The sequence below is a fragment of the Vidua chalybeata genome, chromosome 11, assembly GCF_026979565.1.
Source record: "Vidua chalybeata isolate OUT-0048 chromosome 11, bVidCha1 merged haplotype, whole genome shotgun sequence".
In the NCBI taxonomy this organism is placed as follows: Eukaryota; Metazoa; Chordata; class Aves; order Passeriformes; family Viduidae; genus Vidua; species Vidua chalybeata.
Window position 1 is genome coordinate 2678443 of NC_071540.1, and position 23808 is coordinate 2702250.

The 23808-nt window shown below is 43.4% G+C and overlaps 1 protein-coding gene and 1 long non-coding RNA gene across 5 annotated transcripts in view; one reads left to right on the forward strand and one right to left on the reverse strand.

Annotated features, from left to right (window-relative positions):
• The window catches only part of CHST8 (carbohydrate sulfotransferase 8), a 182999-nt gene extending 162827 nt beyond the window's left edge, over window positions 1–20172 (reverse strand). For 2 of the 4 annotated variants that reach the window (XM_053952653.1, XM_053952649.1), the window contains exon 1: window positions 19846–19925. The gene's annotated coding sequence lies outside the window, so the exon portion shown is untranslated. Of the gene's footprint in view, window positions 1–19845; window positions 19933–20087 lie in introns of those variants that run through there. The other 2 variants (XM_053952652.1, XM_053952651.1) reach the window with 2 other exon arrangements.
• LOC128793464 (uncharacterized) overlaps window positions 1–23808 on the forward strand; it is a 40403-nt gene that overhangs the window by 955 nt on the left and 15640 nt on the right. The gene's annotated exons all lie outside the window — the stretch shown is intronic.

Sequence of the window (23808 nt, forward strand, 5' to 3'; positions counted from 1 at the left end):
GTAAAGCCGTAGGACCATTTTAGTTATCAACCTTTTCCAAATGAATATCCCAAGCATTTCTACACAACCAACTGATTTTCATTATTTTGACCTCCTTCTTCTTTGACTGGATCAATAATGTCTGATGTAATAATTCATCAAATTATGCTGGGAAAATTATTGATTCTTCTTGTACACATTAGCTGGGAGAAAAATATGTCAGGCTCTCACTTTAGTCTAAATGGCTTCCAAGATTTAAATTAAATTGCATTTGGTATTTGTATGAAGGATATTAGCACTGTATGTAAAACAAATCACTGAAGCTGAAATGGATGTTTTACTTGCCCCAGTTCCCCTGACGCTTTTATGGCACCCATCACTGCAGTGTGTTTTTCATACCCTAATTGCTTTGTGAGATCTCTGCTCTGCCTCTACCTCCCACCCCGTGCACTGGTGCAGCATTCAGCAATGCCGTCTGACACTCCTCCTCCTGCCTCTTGGGGAGGCTCAACTCGAGGCCAACTGGAGATTTTATTTAGTTGAGAGATGTACTATAGAAGTAGAAATCTTTCATGTAAATCCTGGGTGTTCACAAAAGGATCAAAAGCTATGTGTATACGATGGTATGGGGCAGGATTAATATTTAGCCATGCCACGTTTTTAGGTGTTTAGGGGTTTATTAGTGAAAATAGTATTTGAAAGAAGACAGTGAAGAAAACTGTATGTTACAATATGCTGTATTTTCTAACAGCACTGTGCCCGTGAACTATCAATGACAATTCATTTACAAATATCAAACTTGTGGAAATCTAGCCAGTTTTATCTCTTAATACCTCTGTACTGATACATGTGGGGGGGTGAGGGATGTAAAGATGAAAATACTAAAACAACATGCTGAGTCATGAAGTAGAATGAGCCATCCCTTCTCCCTGCAGCTGTAATCTGCCACGGGATCACTTGCCTATTGCATGCGTTGTAATAGCCAACCGTAGTTTCTTTTTCACCTTTTGTTTCAGATGAAGAGACTTAAAAATTGCAAATGTTTCTCCCCTTAGATGCAAGAGCATAAATCACAAATAATACTGAGCTCTCTGCCTCATATTGATTCTTTCGTGAACTAAGCCAGATGGGTTCAGATATGAGCATGATCTAATATTCCCCTTAGCTTGATTTATAGATTTCTTTGTGCATTACCTGACCATAAATGAGTCTTGCATTATTTCTTGTGTGCCTGTCAAATTAAAGAAAAATACTCTCATTGACCTTTCAACCTGGGAGAAAAAAAATGAGTCAGAGACATTTTACTGCATGTATTACAGGGATCTTGGTGCTTACATGCCAATTAAGAGTGTGTGATTATGAAAGAAGTCTAGCAATTTGTGTTGTGTGTAATGATTTCATTTTCCTGTAAAGCACGGAGTGGATGTACTGACAGTAGCATAAGCTACATTGCAAATAACCCTAGAAGAGAGAAGAAGAGGAGAACAATTTGGCACAATTCATTCCTTAATTTACAGAAACAAGCACTGATTGCAAGAACTGAAATGTTTTTCTGGAAGAAAATAATGTTCTTTAAAATGTGGGCCCAGCAAGCCAGCGAAACTGCTGAGACGCTGCCGCAGACGCGTTAATGCCGATGTAGGGAACAGGAATCGGCGCCTGCTGACCCCAGAGACCTCTTCTGGGAGCAAAATGAGTTTAATCTGTATGAAAAATAATGAGCAGTGTATCACGAGCTTATCATTAGAACACAACCTTGGGCTCTGGACTTGCAACCAACTTGAATGGGAGACACTGAGCTTTGTCTGAGCAAAGAGCTCCTGCTTAACCTGCAGGGACTGACCTCAATGACCCCTCACCTCCTCCTACAGTTCTCAAGCATGTTTCTACAGCCTAATAAGCCTATTATCTCCTCTGTATTTATTTGCAAATCTAGCAAAACTAGACATTTAAAAAAGAAAATATTTCCATCTTTGCCATTCTTCAGTTTTTTTGACCAGATGAAGTATGGTAAACATGCTCTGAAACTGCTCAGCAGACCAAATCCCTGTCATGTTCCTATTCAGGTTGTATCTCTATTCTGTATCAGGAGATGACATTTTCAGTGAGAACAAAATTTTAGCTTCTGCCTTCTAAGAAATAGAACTTTTAAAATAAGTCTTTCTTTACTATGTGAGCATGCCACAAAACCTGGCTGGTAGCCCTGGCTCTGGAAACAGCTCTTTTCCAGAAGTAGGTACCCCACCCCCATGTGTCTATGTCACCAGAAAAGTCCTTTTTCTCCCCATTTTTTCTCCAGCTCAGATATGTTTAGATTAGCCAACCTGCTCCTACAAAGGAAAATAGAGGTTCAGGAATATTAATGTTCCTTTCCAAACCCTTGTTACGATCATTGAAACATGAACTACCCCATTTCCTAGGCTATGGTCTTTATTTTATTCTTACATGGCTCTGCTGTGGCAAGAAAGCTTTTCTTAACACATCCAGTTGGCCAAGCAATGAAGTGTTTTACATCTGCCCAGGGATGCAGCTAAGCAGTGTATCTGTTCTGGGGGCCAATGTATTCATGAGAGAAGGTCATAAGTATACATTTTCTTTGCTTTGGATACTTTATTTTAATTCCCGTGGCTGATCACATTTGTTTATTTTTATTACACTAAGCTTCCAGTCCAGAGAATGGGATCTGTGGTGCTAAAGGGACTTTTATTATATATGAGACTTCAAGTGATAGTCTTTGCCCTGAGGAGCTCACAATAAAAATAAGCAGGCAGATAGAGAGATAAAAGACATGATTCAGCATCAGATGTAATTTGCTGTATGAAGCTGATCCAATTGTATTTGAAGGATTTATTTTATACATGAAGAAACTTAGGCACAATGAAATGAAATGACTTGCAGAAAATACCACAGAAGTCCATGGCAAAGTAAGAACTAAACTCTGATTGCCCCGTAGCTGCCAGGACAGCCCTTCTCTTTGAAGCAGAGGGAACTATTTAAGCATTAAGTGTACACAACTACACATGCTGTACACCCCAGTTTGTAGAAGTTTTACAGGCCTATACAGTTCTGACACCCAGCAGGTTTTTTTGTGTTTTTTTTTAATCCCTCTGCTGTGCATAAGTCTGGCACCATCTCTTCTTTGTAAGCTGTTCTTATTCAGAGATACTCTTGACGTCTAGCTCAAATGGTGCTTCAAAGAGATGTTTACTGCATAAAGACACAGAAAATACACTAAATTTCCTATTCTGGTCAGTATATTTATATGAAAAGTATTGTGGTGATAGATCAAAATGCAGTGATTGCTATTCCCCTTCACATGGTGATTTATAATTGTGGATTTACATCTGACTGAAAGACTGTTCAGACTGTCTGGCTTGCATGGTAATAACAACAGGCTCTCCTCAATACCCTTTTAGTATGGCAAAGCCCCTTCACTTTAAACAGTTCTATGAACACACAAAAGGAAAGTTAAAAACCTCTTGCAAAATATAAAAATAATAAAGCACAATCAGTGAAATCTAAATCCTAATGACAACTTTATCCAGTGTCAGCTACAGACACTCACTGATTATAAGCTTTTAAATGAAGCATTTCTGTATCTGGTAAGCAAAACCATCAACAAACAACAAACAAACAGGCAAACAAAACAAAAAAAAATGAAAAAGGGAAATGATGCAGGGGAAGAATATTCAAGAATTTCTTAATAGAATTGAGGGGCTAACAGCAGAGAAAACTATTGACCCTGTGATACTATGGAGTTTTATTTCACGGAAAAAAATAGGATGCTGTAGGCTCAAAACATCCTGTTCCCTTGAATAACATTTCTCAGTCTGGGAAGTATAAACATCCACAAGTCACCTTCATGTCTATATACTATAAACAATTATCTTTGGTTCCCTTTGTTGAACCCACTAAAGGTTTTTTTCCTTCAGTTGCCTGGAAAAACAAATGTACAAGGCTGAGGGCTGGTACCTTGCTGCTGTTCTGAGCTGGACTATGGCATTCTCATTTAAAAAGTAAAACAACAGACTGACCTGTGAGACCTTTACTGTATAATGAAGAGGATCTTAAAAACAGACTGCTTCATGGAGGAGTTTTCTGCTGGCATCAGGACTGAAAATTTTTTCCTGCCCTGAGGTTGTTAATGGACAGGCTGTGAATGTTGTTCAGGCTTCCAGGGAAGGGAAAAGCTGTAATCCATGCATTTTCCCACAACTCTCCTCCCTACTTCAGTATTCCTAGAGCTTTCTTAGAACACAAGTCCTAAGAATTCATTCTAGAATGAAATATATCCCAAAAAGGCTGAAAACAATGCCAAAATTTGCCTCAAGTTCCTGCTGATATTCAAGACCTGAGCCATCCACACCAAGAATCTTTGCCATCTGTGACACCCTTCAGGGGGAATAAGCTGTGCTCTCCTGGTTGTCTCTGCACAGCAGCAAAATGTCCCTTTTTTGCTGGACACACACTGCCCTTATGAGGCAGTGAGGAGATAACCTGAGTTGAGCTTTTTTGGAAATATCCATCACTGCAGTCCAAGCAATAAATCCTTCTCCTCGTCCAGCAGGTTATTCCATAGTAGAAACATAGACAGTGACAGAGAAAATCACTTAGATCATCTAGTTTATCCCTTGCTGGGATAAAGATGGCTTCTTGCATTCATTGTCTTTGCAGACAATACCTCACCCAAAATTATCACCTGACCTAAAGTCTGACAGAGAAATGGAATATTACTAAAATAATCCCTGCTTGGGTGCCTGGTTTATTGCTTGTGTAGCAGCAGAGAATGAGTACAGCTTACAAGATGAAAAAGGGGGAAGAACTGTAAACCTTTCTCCTTCCCAAGGATACTGTTTCAGGGGAGACGCTGAGGGAAGGGGAAAACAGAGCATTATGTGTCTGTGAGCAGAACTATCCTGAGGGAGCACTAATCTGTGAGAATTGCTGGAAATCACTAAAAAAGAGTAAGTGTTGTAGTGATATTTAGAAGGGTCCTAAAGGACTCCCTTAATCCAGGGGATTCTCTGAGAAAGGACAGGGAGGCCTTCCCCATCTCTTCCTCCTCACTATAAAGGGAAGAAGTCACAGAAGTGTTGATGTCTTTTCTTTTAAAAATTATGAAGAGGACGATGCCTCTCAAGGCTCTGTACAATAGCTGGAAGCCACAGTTGCTCCTTAGGACCAGACCCACTAAAACATGATTTTGTAATGTCTGTGGTTTTTTAGAACTTCACATGTGCTCTTATGCCACAAGTTACAATTTCATTTCCAGAAGGTGTTTGCTTTCATAACATTCAAGGTCACTCTAGGACAAGGCCTAGAGCAGTGAGAGGGAAAAACAAGGCTTTGCCATACTTTGACTGATTCAAGGTCCAGCCTGTGGGAGTCTCTGCCACCAGGAATTGCTGTAAACTGTTCCCATCCTCCTTGGTGTCCTTGAAAGGACACTTTAACAGCCAGGCAGCCTTCTGTTCTCCATGAATCTCTTGGAGCATGGATGCCAGCTCCCCTTTCAGCTCATCTGGATTCTTACTCCTATATTTGAGTCTCAGCTCTAGGTCTTGAATTTATACCTTCCTCTTGCACCCTTTTACCCCTTTTGCCTCATGTCTGTTGCCTCACCAGGGCCCCTGGACAGCCCAGGTCCCTCTTTTCTTGCCTTAAGCAGGTGCATGGGCTGCTGTCCGCCTGATTTTATTTAGTGCATTTTGCAGCCAGTGTGGGGGCTGGGGAGGGATATGCTGAGAGCAATGTCAGAGACAGGAGGTCAGGAGAGGCAAAAGCAGTTAATGGATTGGTGTCTCACCATGGGCTGTGTGAGAGGCTCCTCGGCCTCTCCCTGCCCTCTTTTCCCCTGCCTTTCCCTCCTGCTCCTGCAGCAAAGAGCACAGCCTGTTCCCTGGGTTGTGGACCAGGGCTCTTGCTGAGGGCCCAGACAGGATAAGCCATCCTTGCCATCTGCTGAAGGATGGCAAAGACCTTTGTGTTCCTATTGCATCAACTACTGGGTTGGGATGGTCAACCTATTGAACAATCAGTCTAAGAAAAAGGTGATATTTTGGCCCAAATAGGGAAGAGAATGAGATAAGCAGCTCTTGTTCTTGGGGACAGGCAGGAAATACAGCTTTCCAAATCAGTCTGTTTTGCTTATGATTCACCACAGGATTTTACCTTCCCTTTTGGAATGTTGTCAGCACACATGGACAAAAGACAGGGTATTTTGGTACACTGTGGTATTTAGAGCAGCCACAAAATATTAGAATCCAAATCATATCCAACTATCATGTGATTATATGGCCAACTTGCATAGCAGGAGATCCTCTGTGCCACGCTCAGCCCTTGACAGAGCTCTCACAAGCAATGTAAGTGATGAGCTCCTACTTAGGAACTGACAAATTCATGTGGATCAATGATTATTATAAAGAAAATGTCATTAAAGAGGACAGTTTGGTGCAGTATCATCCAGGAACTGTCAATGTCTCTGCTGGGAAAATTAAAATAAAGTAATCCTACAATACATATTTCAAATATTTTGAATTTAATAATCAACTAAAAGACAGATGCAACAGCCCATTTGCAAAGTGCATTTCAGTGTCCATTAAAAACAGTGATCGTCCAAAAGGCAATAACTTCATTGTAAATTTTGCTGAGGCTTGCTGGGATCTTTCATTTATTAAGTGTTTTATGAACTATTTATTGGTTTTTGATTTTTTTTAATGAGGGTAGCAACTAATTAAACATGAGAAACTTTATTCTGAACTTAAAATAATCAAAATGTTTTGTTTCGGTACTTATAAGAAAAAAAGTAATTTTTGTATTGGAAATAAGTTTTCATTTTGAAGATTTCTGTTTCAGTGATAAAAAACGAAACATTCAAGTTGTCTTTTGGACAACTGAAGCAATTCTTCCCCTTACTGATTCTGGTTCAATCACTGAAAAGAAAAATTATTCAGAGGCCAATTCTTCTGGCAGGAAGGGCTCTGCAGATGTTACTTTTCACTTGGTATTGTCCTATGAAGCTGTCATGGCTCTGCTGACACAGGGTGAGGTGAAGTGCCAGTGAAATCGGCAGTATTGCTACAAATAAATATTTATAGAGTACAAAGATAGGAGATAGTTTAGAAAGTTTGTCCTGTCCTTTATGTCAGCAGTCCTCATGTGTATTGCTATTAATAGTTATTGGAGGGGTTTTTTTTCAAGAAGTCAATGTAGAACTGTGAATTAGTTATTTTTAAAATAGTATTATTACAGGTATTCTTTCTCTCATGGTTTTCAGAGCTGAGACCCTAATTGCAAACCCATTACAAGCCTAGGACAAGAAGAGCCAGTGGTTTCACAGAATAAAGGAGTCAGCAAACCAAGGGACTGGTTACAAGTGCTGGGGGAGTACAGGGCAGAGGCTGGAAAAGCAGTGCTGGCTTGCTGGGTTCTTGTGTTTTATGAGGGACACCATCAGTGCCAGGGAAGGCACATATGCAGAAATCCAATCCCCAGCACGTCCACAGAGCCCAGCATGCTACAGTGCAGGAGGCTGCTTCCATCTTTCAGATCTTTGACATTGTTAGAAATCTTAATATGGCCTCATTTTACAAATTTAGGTTCAAATTTCTCCCTTCTTCTCAACCTCCCTGTTGCTCTGGGGAGCTGCAATTCTTTCACCATACAAAGATCTCACTCCCAGGCATGATCTCCTTTCCCATGATGGGATACAACCTTTTCCTGCTCTTTGCATTTCACATTTGTCAGGTGTAGATTTGCTATCTAGGGAAAGCAGCAAGGTAAGAGAGGCAGTGCTGGGTGGTGGAAGCTGGTGCTGGCTGAGCCCTGGGGTCTGCTAGGGAGAGCTCAGGGCAGGGTGGGCTGGGACTGGCAGCTCCTGTGGGATGCTGAGCTGAGGCAAGGGGAGATTCATCAGTACAGCCAAATCCCAGTAACCAGGCTGGATGAAAATCATCTAGATGGAGCATTTCTGCTTTCACCAAACGGAATTTCCTTCCCAAGAATTTTGTATTTCATGACAAGTTTTAAAACTGAGATTTTTTTAATCTTAAAGAAAATCCCAAACTTAGAACTTCCCATAGGACACAAATTCATATGTTGGTGAAAAATCACAGGAAACTATGTTACTGGAGAAACTGAATGTCTGGGGAAAGGTAGCTGATAGTACTATCCAAAATGGCAGAGATCCTTACACATGGCACAGGGATAGTCCTGAGGACAGTCCTGCCTCTGTTGCCTGTGCAGAAGCTGCTCCAAACTCACACTAAGCTTTTGCAGCAAACAAAAATTGAACTTAGGAGCCTTTATAACCAGTTGCCTTCTTTAGTCTTACTGCTTTCTGTTGGTACCTTGGCAGCAAAATGGAGAGTTATTTCATATATTTTCATTTGCAAAATTAAATTTGGAGAGGAGAAAGATAATTTCATAAAGTAAACCAACATAAACAAAAATAGTCCTTCTGGGTAAGAAAATATAGCTAGCTGTGGGAAGTGCATGTAAGTCAATACAAATAACAGCCAACTAAAAGCATGATGCTCTTTACTTCTAGCAACCAAACTTCAAAAGAAGATGAAAACAAAGGAGGACATGTAGATTAGAGAACATAACATGTAGAGAGGCTGAGAAAGCCAGATTCAGAGTCCAGTGAAAGAGATGGCTCAGGGTGTACCTGACCACAGTCTAATATCAAAGGAACAACAGAAATGAAGTAAAGTTATTCACAGTCTCAGAAAATTGTAGGCCAGGGAGCAATGGCCTGAAGCTAAGAAAGAAAAAGTTTAGGTGAGATATTAGAGGGGAAAAGAAGCCCTGAGAAAAGAAAGTAACAGGGCAGTTGAACAGCCAAACAGGGAAAGTCCCAGTGTAGCATAACTGCCAGGCTTGTGCAGCCAGTGAGATGGTCTAAGGCTGGAAAAAGCAGAGAGGCTTTGATCAGACACACAAGAGCCAGCTCAGATGGAACGAGTATTTCTTGGTCTCACAGGCTCTGCTCCAGGTAATGGCACACAGTGATACGTGGAATTACAGGGCAGAGCTGCTGCTTTGAATCAGCCCAGCTGCTTCCTCTGATGCTCTCTCACATATCTCCTTTATCCATCATGAACCCTCCCTTCCCATCCAAATGTGGATGAATTCCACATAGTCCCCTCTGACTGAGCTCAGCTTTTTGTCCCGCTGACAAGACGTGTCAGGAGAACTGCTGGGAGAAGAAGCAGTTGTTACTAAGGCAAGGCCAGCCAAGAGGGCTGCTGATATGATGGATTATAGAAGGAAGTCTCAAAGTCACTTAAGGATGAGGAGCTGGAGGTGTGCATGAATAATGCCAATGATCATACAAAAAAACTCTGCAACACTGAAAAGTTTGAAGAAACCACTGCCTCTGCTCAGAACACTGCAAAAGCGAACACTGACTGGTCTGCATTGAAATAATGAGGAGATTCTCAGGGCTGAACAGGATTTTGCAAAGGGAAGACATTTCCTGGAGGAAATGATGAGCTCTTGTGGTGGGTCCTCTCTGCACAAGCTCTCCCCGCTACTTCTTTGCCCTAGAAGTGCACGGGAATGGGGTCAGCTGGATTGGAGACAGGCTGATATTAATTCTCTAACACGTGAGAGAAAGGTATCTCTAATACACACCTCACACTTCATGGTGTGCTAATAATAAACAACAGCAAGTTTATCATCCAGAAGACACCCTGGAGATGGGATTTGGTTGCTCAGAGAGTGTGGGAGGAAGCAGGAAGGCTGTTGCTACCCACGGGCATGAGGCTCCTGCGGCGAAATGATGCACCATTATCACTGAGCTCAGTGTTGCCTGGCTTCTAGTCAAACTCCTGGGCACACAGCAACCAGCACCCAGGGTGGTTTACAGCACAATTAGAGCTACTGCCAGAATAAATACTCAGTGTAGAGCACAGAAACCTCTTGCACAGAAACCTGCCATAAATACTGCCAGTCGTCCTTTCCCGTCGCGGCGCTGCCGCAGAGGTCTCTGCACACACAGCACCACTGCCTTGGGGCCTTTCCACACACCTCACCTCTGAGCACTGCCCACAGGTGGAATCATTTCACTGGAGATGTGTCACAAGTGAAGCAAAAAGCCAAAAGTTCTCCAGTGGAGGGCCACCATTTTTAGACTGGCCCAGGGAGCTGATGTATGTTTTGCCAGTGGTATCTTGGTGATGAGCACCTAGCAAATTCCCTAGCAAAAGAGTTTCTTGGGTTTGCTGGTTTATTGTTTACAAACAACTACTTAACGTAATTATTCTCTGATGTCTTCACATCAGGTAATAGAAGAAGCAATTCAAAACAGATACAACTGGGTTACAGAGATGGTTCATTTATAGTAAGTGCCAATCACAAAAAAATGTCAAATGCAATACTTTGAAGACCAAATGAAAAAATTAAGAGTTGTTTTTCTTTGGTTTCAAAGGTACATCCATATGACTTGTTTTGCAGAAAATCCATGGCAATTACTGGTGAAATAAGTCTCTTAGACTGATAGAAGTTTAAGAGACTTCTATCATGATTTTAAAATTTAAAAAAATAATTCTTAAAATCATTATTTTAAAAGTTATTCTTTTTAATTTTAAAATTATTCTCCATCCTAAGGAATCCAAATAGGCAGGTACTTTCAGAACATATGTCCTTGAAAAATCTGGAAAGAATAAAGAAACAAAAGAGCTGCATGGGTCTGCTGTACCTTCCTCTAAATTGCTTTCCCTCACTAACTCTGCTAAAACAATTGCAGCTATGTCCATGAGCTCAAACACTGATATTTCTGAATAGCTCTTTAACTGAAGGGAGCTGCAGTCATTCTGAAGACATATCTCTGTTACAATCTATAATGAATGTAATCTTCAAGGGGCAATAATTTCTCTCAATTACACAATTTTTCTGTTAAAAGTGGCATGTGTTACAATCTGGGTTGTCAGTTCCTCTGGCCGTGGACACACACATTTCTCAGAAAAGCCTCTTAGGCACCCCCTGTATGCTATCAATAAGATCAGTATTTATGTTAAAACTTCTTTTAAATTTAATTGCATGTTAACATAATCTCCAAGTTATCTTTTCAATATAAATACATAGGGCACAACAGCTGTTTGGAGATCTCAAATTAGAGCTGTTTTGTGGCTGTCTCTGCAGAAAACGCCTTTGGCTAATATAATTTCAACCTCTTCTGTGAATGAATTTCATGCTTTGAAGCTACCTAATAATTTCTGTCATTTAAGAACAACGTTCCATGATTTGCTCCTAATAGTAAAAAAGAGGAAATGAGCACTCCCCTGTGCTGCTCTCCCAGCTGCCCATGTGCCAGAGCACTGCCCTGATGTCCCAGGAGCTGCCCTGTGCTGCCTGGGAAGGGGGCAAGGGCTCCGGGACAGGGCTTTAGCAAAACATGGGAGAACTTCACCGTGCAGTCCCAAGGTCACAGCCAGAACTCGGAAGGAGAACTATAAATTACAAAGTGCTGGAGTGCAGCCAAGCCCATGGGAAGCTGCATTTAGCATATCATTCTCCAAGCAGCAGGATGAAACCTTAACTCCCTTTCAGACAGAATTTGAATGGAATTTGTTATAAGAACACTGTGATTGAAATATCACCAACTGACTTTCCACGACAACTCGGAAATGGGTTGCAATCGCGGGGGGATCCTCTTCCAACCAGCCCAAAATGATGATGAGGATGATAGAGCCCCATCAAATATTTATGAAAACCAGATGAATTTCTGTGCTAGCAACACATACTGCTACTGTAACAGAGACCTCAGATAATCTCCTGACATTATCCTGAGCTGAGGTTTCTCCCAGTGTAAACTAAAGGTAGAATAACAAGCTGATTCTAGTATTTTGAAGTAAAAGTGCTGCAACAGAGGTTAGAAGAGGTATCAGAAGACACAGTGCAGGTAGGTGTGATGATTTGTAATTTATAGATACTACGTACTGGCTGCTATCAGTGCAGTAGCCCTCCTGTGTAAGGTACAGGATAGAAGAGCTTTATGTGAGCTGTAGACTCACATGTGTTAGAAGCATATACAACATCTAATGCTGTGGGGAGACACTGAGACCTACAGGAGAGGCAGCATACACAAAACAATATGGGCAGTGCTATTCCAAAGCATTAAACAATTACAGTGTTTATGAGAAAATGATTAATTAATTAATCCAAGGATTCAAAAATAACTCTAGTTTTTAAATGTTGGGAAAAAAAAAAAAAAAACCAAAGCAAGAAATTGCTCATGTAAATTTTCTACATCATAAAATCTCTGCACCTTGATGTCACACCAATAACTCCAAGACTGCCAGTCTCAGTGGGAGAGTGGCATTTTGAAAGGAAATCCCCTTCCCCTAGTCTGCAAAGGAATACTGGCATTAAGTGCTGAAACAGCTGCCATCTTTTGTCTTGGCATTAAGTTAGGTGATAGAAAGCAGGGAGGAGATGCTGGAGAGTTTGGGGAGCACTGTGTGAAGGCAGACGGTTCAGTAATTTATTGGACAGCAGCTTCCTTGGGTAGATCACACAGCCATAACTAACAGGCAGACATGAATTACTTTGCTAGTAAGTTATAAGTGACTCGTTAAAACATTGTCACAGGGCTTTGGTGTTATTGGAAGAAACACTAACAATGGTATCTGAATAATGGTTGAGAAGAAAAGCCAGAAAAGTAATAAATTAGCTTCTGTAGTTGGAGAGGGAGGATTTTGGATGTGAGTGTGATAGAGTCTGCTTTCAGGGAAAGATGGAAAAAAGCATGTAAGTATTTGTGTATCTTAGAGATGCAGGGAAGGAAATTTCCCTAGAACTGGTGGATGTGGAAATCTGTGTTGGATAGAATAAGCTCTGGACTGAGGGATGGGAGGATGAAATAATAGTTGGTCAGTCTCTGCCTTGCACCCAGTGCTGTGATAACCCCCAGACAAAGAGGTTTCATCACTGCAGATTAGGATGGGATTCTCTCTTCTCTTACTTGAAAAACCAGGCAAATACATTTCTGCTGCAAGAAAGGGGCTGCGTTCTGTCCGCTCGCCCTTCTCTGAGCCTTTGGCATCTGCTCAGATGAAGAAAATAACTCCTCTTCTGAACTGCAACACAAAGGGGAGATTCATGGCATCATCCTGTCTGTGTGCCTACAGACTCACATGCTTTACTGACCAGGATGCCACTTGTACAATTTCTTTCTTTATTTCCTAGATCTTTTCACAAATGGATTTTGTGATTCCTGAGAAATGAGAAGTCTAAAGGTTCACAAAAAAACAATCTGTCTGCTTTTTGCCAATGGAAGAGCAACTTAGCTTTTACCCCTTTTTATGCACTAGTCAAACTTCTGATGTACTCTTTAGATTTCTGAACTTATTTTACTAATGCAGCTCATACTGATTTATATGCTCTAAGGAGATCAAGCAGCTCATGCAAAAAAAACCTGTTAAAGTTTATTAAATAATTATTTATGTAACATCTTCCATTAAAGAACTTAAAAGCGACACAAAAATTAATCGATCTTCTTTGAGTTAAGTAGTATCCCCATTTCAGGACCTAAAAGTGAAGGCATATTAAATCACATATTCAAATGTAGGTGCCTGAAGTCAGTCATCTAAATATACATGTCACCAGCTAATTAGTGCTGTGATTCTCCCAGCTCTGAAGGGGATCGGGTCTGCATTTGAGGATCACACTGAACAGGAGAAACCAACCTCTCTCCAGCTGTTTCTGTGCAGGCATTAAAGGAACCCAGATTTAAAAATCAGGATCTCTTGCAGCTTTGGCTAAATTAGCAACTGTTAAAAAATAAAGCAACTTTTATTTAGCTCGTAGCTTTAAGTGAATGTCAGATCACAGGCACTCAGGTTCAAAAAGCACTCAGAAAGTTTATGCAACTGATGTGGCCACCTTTCCCGAGGTGAGTAATTAGCGCTCTCTCGAGGATTGCCATTTACTTAACATTTCCTGACTTTCTCCAGGTTGGTTGCTGTATGAATGGCGGTCGGCAGATCAGGCCCTAGCAGACCTTAACGTGGCTGTGCTTCTCTGTGGCAGCACTGCAGGCAGCATCAGGCCTCTCCTGCCTCCTGTCTTCATCCCAAGCACAGCCACCAGCCCCTCTCCCAGGACATTGGCTTGCACTTCCAAGAGAGGGAGGCTTCATTCTTATGAGGACTGAGAGACCATTTATGGGTGCTCTGATGCACATTTCAAATTAAGTATTTTAAGGGTGGTGAAATAATTGCCAGGTCTGCATATTTAATGGACCTTGAGATATAAGCATTCCCCAAAAATGCCTAGTTAATACTGGTTCGACAGTGAATCGGCACAGTGCTGAGCTCTGATACATCAAATTAGCATCGATTTGCAAAATGTTACTGAAAGATCTCTTAAAACCTGCCAGGTTCCAAAATCAGTGTAGAAGAGGGTCTCTCGCCCTGACTGCCTTCTGAAAAGTCCTTTCTAGTTCCTAACCAGGGCTCCAAGGGCATTCCTTTCAAAATGCTTTAGAAATTATAATTCTTTTAAAACTTTGTATTTTCATCCTTGTTCAAGAGCGATCAATCCCTCTTGGGGTCCTTCTTCACGGTACAACTGGAAATCCTCTCGTGCTGGGTGAGGAGCGGAGCTGTGGCCGTGCAGTGCTCAGTCGAGGAGCGGCTGGACTCTGCACAGAGGGTGAGTGTTGGATAGTCTGCGGTGCAGGTGCTCTGCTACCCCCTGCGGATGGCTAATAAGCTCCAGGTGGGATTTGAAGGAACTGGCACTGCCCCATTACGTTCCTCTATGGCTTCAGTCCTGGCAACTTCAACAGCTTCCCCTCTCCCTGCACAATATTAACACAGCTGCGCTCAGTGGACCCGCCGGTGCTGGAACACCCTCAATAAACAGAGGAAAGCTGCCAGGCTCTGCTCCCTGAAGGGCTCGCGGCTCCGCCTGCCAGCTCGGGTGTGTTAACCCCGCTGGCACGGCTCGCTCGGGGCTGCCGGGGCACTGCCCGAGCCTGGCCACAGCCTGCCTCCGGGAACAGTTTCAAATAGGCTTATGCTGCCACAGGAATTCTCCAGGGTGGCCTTGTCCTCGCTGGTATTAGCTCACTTTGCTTCCATTTTGCTCTGTGGATTTTCAATAGCTAAGACAGAACCATGTACATATAAACAAAAGTATTAAGATATAATGGTGACGTTTTTCTCCAGAATTTTTATCTTCATCTAAGCAGGGATACAAGTGGTAGGGTAATGTTCCAGTATCTGTTAACAGACATTTCCTTGAAAGTGTGCTGTCACAGCTATTAAAATGTTTTACTACCTGTGACAGAGGCTTGTGACACTGGTTCTGATCTCCTGAAAGAATAGAAAATGGGAATAGACTGTTTAATAGTTGTTTTCTATTAGGGATGCATGCTGTGGTATGGTTACTATGAGATGGCATGTGCCAGCACCTAGTGGCTCTAAAAATGACAGTCAGACCTGGAAGGTCATCCCCAGCATGGCAGGGAGCATGCTGCAACAGTGTCCCGCCTTGTTCCAGCCTTTCTCAGCTGTCTTCCCTCTCTGTTCTTCACCAGTGGGGTCATGCTGTGAAGATGAGGTCCTGCTGGTCCTGCTGCCACAGCTCCAAGGTTTCAGTGGTGGCACCAGGAGCAGAGCCTGTGCCTGCAGAACATCTCCCTACATGGCAGCTCCAGCTGCCATGGTTGTACCTCACAGAACCAGAAAACTCCAGCAAACATCTGTGGGATCTTGTTTGTGATTGTCCTCACCAGCTCCCACTCGCTTCAAAAACTGAAGGCTGAAGGGCTGCTCCTGTGGCTCAGCTGAAGCCAGAGACAAATGTCGGCTGCTGTATGATGACTAAGTCTCACATGCTTATTGCTCCTATCAGTTAGAGCTCTTAATCACTTTGTGCTGTTTCATCCTATAACGTGAATTCACTTCAAGCTGTGAAATTCACCGTTTCTGCCATGACTAATTTGTGAAATCTGCCACCTTTCTTTTTGGTTCATGTTGTGCCCTAGTTAGGCATCATCTGTCTGATTAGGGAAGTCTGTGATTCTTGCAGTTGAGCCAATACAATTTCCTTCCCCTCCTTTCTTCTCTCTGCAGTCAACTGCAATTTTACTGTCACCCATGTCCTTGGATGCACTGAGGCTGGAGTGGCGTGGAGGCCACCTCTGCTGGGGCTCACACACAGGAGTCCTGGCTCTCCTCCTCCACAGAACATGTGCATAGGGCTCAGCCTGGGCTTTAACCCTGCCTTTGCTTGAAGCTACCTAGGTCTGTTATATTTACCATCTTCCTAGATTTCTCCCAGCCTGGTTGCTGCAATATTTTGGAAATCATTTCCCACCTGCCTTGCCAGTGCCTTGTTTCATGATACATTCATCTGTTACTCTTTACATTGAATGTTGCTAGAATTACTAAATGCTATAAATATACCCAGTATTCCATAAAAACACACAAGCAGATGACTGGTCTTGCCTACAAGAAATACTATGAATTTTTCATTTTTTTCACATGCTCTGAGCAAAATTCAGAGGGTGCTTGAGGAACATCTCATAACTGAATCGGGTCCTAAATTTCTATTTTCTCACTAATAAGTTATTTCTTAAAAATATTTTCCTGCACTCTTAATGTCTTAATTGTTCCTTGAAGACATTGCCAGCTCACCCATCCTTTTTCACACCCTCTTATAAGCCCAGTGAAACATTATTTTAGTATTTCTGTCACTGAAATACAGTGATAAACGGTCTCCTTTTAAAATCAGTGGAAATACAATAATGGATGTGCAGGAGAGCTTATTGACTTGCTCTTGCCAAAATGGAGTCTTGCCATGAAGTTCAGAGAGATCACAAGATGCCCTGGATACTCCTCGTACTCCTCTTTTCTTGATGGTAAAGCTGATGGGTTTGGGCTACACGAGATCATGATGGAAAAGCAAAGGAAACCTTCTATCCTAGCTCTTATTTTAACCATAACTTTCTTTCCATCTCTCTTCCTATATTCTTTTCTTACCAGTTTCACTCAAAGTTAATCACCTCCCTGCCTGAAAAACAGTCATGTGAATAAGATCAATAGCATGATTCCTCTTAACAGATAAATACATGGACAAATCTCGGAGAGTCCCTGGCTGTAATTAACCCTTTATCAAAATCCCAGAAGAGGAGGTTAAGGAACAGCCCAAGTGCCTGTTCATGACTTTGTCCAGCTATCAGAAAACCTAATGGGCCTGATCCTGCTTTTCCCAAAGAGTTGATAACATTTCCCTGAATGACCCTGAGAGCAGGATTGTGGCTGGTGCTCAGCATCCCATGCCCTTCTCTGTGTTTGCTGCATCCAGCACAGCAATCTCGCAGCCCTGCTGGCCCAAGCCACTTACTTACCCCCAGTGCAGTCTAATCAGATGGCAATAAAAGCTTTTACTGTGCCATCCTGTTTGTGCTCAGCAGAAACATAAAAAGCATATTAGAAAATTGATTTTTGGCATTAATTGTGAGCAAAGAACATTATACTGAGTAGGGATAGAGTGGGTTTTTTTCAGGCAGAAAAATTCTATTTTAGTCTTTTAAAAGCAACTGTGGAAGATGCTGAGCTAAGCCCCATGGACACTCTTTTCAAATACCATAAGGCAAAGAGTAGTTACTGAATCTCCTCAGTCTTATTAGCTTACATAAACATAAAAATTTGAATAATGTTTAAAAAGCTAAATTCTCCAGATAATCCATAATCAGTAAATGTTCATTACTGAGATGTAGCAAATATGCATGAGATTTTCCCGGTGGTATTTTGGTTGCATGATCTAAAAGGTGTAGAAAAGCCTCCTCCATGTGGAGCTGGGCAAAATCTTCTATAGGCTCCTGAGGCCATTTGGCCACAGTGTGGACCTTCCTGGTCCCTTCAGGAAGGAGCAGGAGAAAATCAGAATTTATTGTCTTGTGTTACAGCTCTGGTGATTTATAAATAAATCATCCCCACAGGATGATTGATGTCTCCATATAAATAATTAAGTCTTGACCTTATGTTATGACACCTGCTAAATTTTTTGGCACTTGAAACCAGTGCTCAGGAGAGATCTTTGACTCTGGATGAATGAAGGTAGGACTGCATTCAAGGGGGAGGGGGAGACAGGTTTTTGTTTACCCTCATTTTCTTCTGTTTGATTCCATCAGCTAATTGATGATGATTATTAATCTCTGTTGCCATCTACTCTATGGATTTAATTCCTGTCTATGATTGCTGTTGAAAAGTTTGCTCCTTAAGAAACAGACTTTGATTGGATTTCCAGTAGCCAGAGTTTTCCAGATGCTCCCCAAATCATTGTGCTGCCTAGTCCAGGCACCTTACAATTATTTTTGGTTGCAATGTACTTGGTTTGGTGGCAGAGCTCCAGTAGCCTGGGTGACACTGTCATTATGCTCAACCAGGCTAGGTAGCAGGTGTCAGCAAAAGTTTAATTTGGAAGCTCATGAATTCAAAAGAAGAGCTTAACAGTTATCCCTAACACAGAGAGCTGCTGTGGCCTGAACCTGGAAAAGAGAAAATCCCAGGAACATGAAAGGAATTGATGAGACACCAGGCATCTGACAAAATGAAATCTTGGGATAAACTGAGGATAGCTTTCTTGTCAAATGGTGAGCATCACTGATAAACAAAACAGATTTAGTGGCAGCATTTCCAGTTTTCATTTCTGAGACTGTTCAGGTTTACTATTCACCCTCTCTCCTAGGTACTGTAGATACAGCCTATTCTCCTAATAGCTGCAACTTCTAAATCTTGCAATAAAATACAAGAATTTTCTATGTAGGTGTCTAACATTAAAAAAAGAGCATCTTTGGGTTTTTAAAAACATGTTAATCTACATGCAACATAAGTCAGCTACAGACAGAAAGCAATATTATAGCACAATTAAAATAAGGGCTTTTCCTAATCCCTGAAAAATCTTAAAAAACTAATGACACAGCTACGACCAGGTATCACATCATTCCTGGATACTTCTACAGCCAGCACCCGGGAATCCCGGACGTCAGCAGGGTGCTGTCAGGTTGCCCATCACCAGCACCCTGGGGTGAACATATCTGTACAAATCATTCTTTGCTGTATGTTTGCCGTGGTTTGAACACAGCCGTTCTGGAGGGTTGGGTGAGGTGTAAAGGGGCATTGCAAGGTCCGAGCTGCCAGTGTGGACAAGCAGGGGCAGGGCAAATCGGGACGTGCTGAAAAGCACTCCTGCGGGACAGCAGCGCCCAAAGAAACCCCCTGTTCTCTAAAGATAGCTCCAGAAATTAAAAAGTGCCTCCGTGTCCCCTCATACCGCTCCTGCTCGCATAGACTGAACTCCGGGCGAACTGGGTTTCCAGTCTAGAGAGATGCCTGCATTTGTCAACTAGTTTGCTTTGGACGCGTATTTTCGTTACAGAAACCCATGCCGGACCCGTAGCCACGAGCGTTCAGCCCGTCGAAGCCGCCGGCTCCATCCTCCCCTGGAGGTGGGTCCCGGTGCCGGTGCCCCCGTGCCCGAGCGGGGCTGGGCCGGCCCCGCCCGGCTGCGAAGGGAGCGGAGCGGGCTGGGGCGGAGGGGACGCGCCGCAGCCGCGGGGCGACCCGCACCGCGCCCGGCCCCGAGCGCGGCCGCTGCTCCTCCAGCCCGCAACTACCGACACTGGGAATTAACGGCGCCGCGAACCGGGAGAGCAGCCCTGAGGTCAGGGGGTCGCGCCGCCGGGGGTGAGGAGGGGACACGGGACGAGGGGCCCCAGCGCGGCCCCGCCGCAAGTTTGGTCACTTTCCCGAAGTGGTGCGGGGAAAAGTTGGGGAGCGGCCGGGGGATGCGGGGATCCGGGTGGCGGAGCGCGTCCCGGGCCCGGGGACAGGGGGTCTCGCCACTGACCTGCGCCGCGGCCGCGCCGCCTTCCGCGCTCGCTCAGCGCATCCTCCGCGCCGCTCCCGCCGCCGCCCTGCGCGCCGCAGCCGCGGCTCCGCGCCCGCGATCCTCGGCGGGGAGGAGAGAGTGAAGCGGGACAGCCCGCCCGAGACGGGAGGCCGCCGCCCCCCTCCCCGCCTCCCGCCTCCCGCCCCGCCGGCTCCGGCCCCGCTGGCGGCCGCGGCCGCCGCCCCGCGCCCAGCGCGCACCTCCGGGAGCAGGTGCGGCGGCCTCCGGCGGGGAGCGCTCCCGGTCCTGCCGCGCCCCCGGCGCATCTTCCCTCGCCGCGGCGCGGGCGGGGCCGGCCGGGGCCGCCGCCTTTCCAGGGGTGCTCTCGCCTCTCAAGTTTGACACGTTCCGGCGGCGCCGGCCGCTCCCCGCCGCGGCCGCCGGATCGTGCATTGTCTGCAGGGCAGTTCCGCGCGGAGCGGGGCGCTGCGGGCCGAGCCTGTGACCGCCCTGCGCGCTCCCGGCTCCCGCATCCCGAGCCCGCGCGGCTCCCGGCCGAATATTGCACCCTCCGAGGGGCACGTTGCGGGGAGAGAAGAAAGAAGGGTCCCGGGCGGGGTGCGGGGGAAGCCTGTGTGCCCCTGCTGCCGGGTGTCGTCTGGGAGGAAAGGAGAAGGGAGGTTCCTCCATATCCTCTGTGTGGATACAAGCATCCTGCCGGGCGTCTCCTCCGGGCTGCAATTTGTAGAATAGATATGTATTTTGAGACTGGTTGGGAAGATCGGTGGCCCATACCTAGTCCCAAAAGACGGTTGTGAACACACACCTCAAGGGCAGATACAGAAGTAACTGGAAGAGAATTGAAGTGATGGTGTCCTCGAAGAACAAACTGGAGCAGACATACTTGTAGCCAGGGCATGGTGGACACCAAGGTGCCTTATCTTGAGCTTGGATGTGGACTATGGAGTAATAGCACAGAAGGGGCCTCTTGCACTCTCTGCTGGCTATTTTCCACCCTAAAATACAGAAAGGCTTTTCCCACATGAATGTGGAGCAGATTAAAGGATCTCATGACAGCAGAACCGGGACATGGCTGTAATCCCCAAGAATGGCCTCGGTGGCATGCCTGGCTATTGCTAGTGTAATGCAGTTGCCGTTTAATTAGACTGAATAATGCCCCCAGAGCCTGGCATCAAGGGGTACACTGTGCTCTGCACCCACTCCTCAATCTGGAGTGTGGGTCCCTGGAGCTGGCCCTGCTGCCAGGGAGCCACGGAGCTGAGCTTTGGCAGCCCGGGGGCAGCGGGAGCTTGTCAAAAAGCAACACCAGACATGCTGCCTTGAGTGCCCACCACCCACCTCCACCTGACACTGTGCAGTGTGAAATGTGTGTCAAGATGGATCCTATCTACAGCCCTCAGAATAATTTCAGGTGTGTCTTATAAATAAACTATGACATTTATCCTGTGACTAGATTAGCAGAAATATATTACACTTAGTCTGCTCCCTAGCAATCAATTGTTCTAAGTAGGTGTTATTTATTAAAGCATTGATTAGGGACCCAAGTCTGTAGTCCTTAAGCAAGCCAGCTCGTAGGATGGAATATTTAAATGAGAGTTTCGAGATCAGACTTTGGGTAATTTCATTGTCATAGGAAAAGAAGGTGCACATGACAGTTTTGCAGGGGAAGATGCATTCATGCCACTTGGAGTTCAAAGGAAGAATAACATGTGAAAACTGCAGTCATTGCTTTACCTGAGCACCTTCTGTCCTGCTCTCTATGGTGCAGGGTGCATAAGCTGTCACAGCAAAATAATAAGTCTATAACTGGGTAAAATGAGTTGCATACTATAAATGTAAAACATTGCTCGATGTCTGTTGCTATGGCAGGTGACCGGGGAGAAAACGTCCTGCAAGGGCCATCTCCTGGCATAAGGAACCTTTCCTGCCACGTCTGTGGTGGGTGCCTTTGTGAGCAGAGCAAGCAGATTGTGGCTCTGTATTTCTTATTCAGGTTGTGTTATGAAAAATGCTTTAAATGGATGACCTTGAAAACAAAGCCCAAACAAGAGTCCTGGCACTACGTCCATTGACAGCGAGTTCTCTGCCCTGCTCCTGCAGGACTCACAATTATGTTTTTCTCCAATTTTGGCTCCATTAATTACAACAAATTCCTGTGAATTTGAAAAATAAGGAATTTTAAACCAATGATTTCTGGGGGTTATTTTTGTGTTTGGAGGATTGATTTTTATTTTTTTCCCTCTCTGTCTCCAATGGAACAGAAGGCAATGTGAATCCCTTTTGTTTACTTCTTTGTTTCTGCTCTTGACTGCTTATTAGCAGATATGTGTGTGGCTCTGCTGTGGTCTGGTGCTGGTTAGTGACTATTACAAAGTTAGGAGGAAGAGCGACAATCACCAATCATTCTACCCTCTCAAAACCAAGAGGGTAGAATGAACAAAAAGGACAGAGAAAAAAAAGGAAATATTTATCTAGGAAAATAATATACTTGGTAAATGCGTATGCTAGAGCAATAAAAGATTTTTATTCTGTTATTTCTAGGAAATGAGATTTCCAATTATTTTGATATTAAAACATGTTAAAGCAAAGACAATATTTATTGAAGGGAATCTTCTGTTTTATTAGTTGCATGGACTCAGACACTCAGAGTGCAAAGAAATACCCCAACATATAATCCAGTATCGTGATCTAGTGATGCTGGTACTGTGCTTATAATCAGGATTTCTGATTATCATGCATTGCACACAGTCACTTAGAGTCCTATATAGAATCTAGTTTCTTTTAAGACTGGAAGGAATTGTTTACCTTTGCTTAGTCATCAGCAAATGCAACTTATATTTTCAAAATGTTTGCTGTGGAAAAATGGAGAGCATTTGGGGGTGAGTGGAATTAATTGTAAAATTGTTTCTGGTGCCTGGATGCATGTAAAATGTTTCTGGTGAAAAAGACTGGAAATTATTTATCTTGGTAATTTGGAGCCTGATATTTATAGCAATACTGTTTGAATGCTTTAGGAAAAAGATAATTTCTCCCATCCTGCCAATTATTTGGGGAAAAAGGTCAAATTTTTTTTAGTACTATATATAGGAAAGCTTATCTTATACTGAGTCTTTATTCATCTCTCAGAAAATAGCACAGAGAAAAATGAAGAGAACATATGGTGTCTTCTATCAGTCAGTCATCATTACTGCTTCTTCACACTATGTCATCACCCCACAAATAGCAAATGAGTGTGAATTTCTCCCTGCTGAAAGAGAAAAGAAAAAACTGGTTAGTACAGCCAAGTTAAAAAAAAAATAAATATTACAATAGCATCAACTGGAACATTATATAAAATATTAATGACAATGAGAATGCGGAGGGAAAACCCTCTAAACTGTCAAACAATAGTATCAAACCTGAAAATGCTGAGCTGGAGCAGAACTCATGAATTTCTCTTGATTTGATAACCAAGCTTGAAATATTGATGGGACACAGTCTCTCTTGCCCATTCTTTATGAATGATTCTGTGCTATTTGAGGTGCTCAAACAGACAGAACTCAAATAAGAACAGCAAGGAATGTAATGTAATAGTTTGTCTCTGGGGCATCCATAAAATCTTGAATTTCCTTTTTAAGCAGACATTTAGGAAAAATATAATTTTATTTAATTCCCCAATGTTCCTATTACACTTTAGTATAAAGGTTGCAATTTAAATGCTTATCTGCAAAGCCCCTCTGCCATTCTTGGTCTCTTGCAAAGAAATGTATGACAAAGCAGCCTTAGAAATAGCTGCCACAGGAACTTAATAAACCCCAACACTGGAAATATCTGTCCCAGCTTTGGAAGGGATATTTCAAAACCATCCTTCTCAAGAAGCAGCAAAAGCAGTTGGGGCTTATAGGGGAAAAAAAAAGTGTGTATATATATATATATATATATGTGCGTGTGTGTCTATCTGTCTGTCTGTCTGTCTGTATG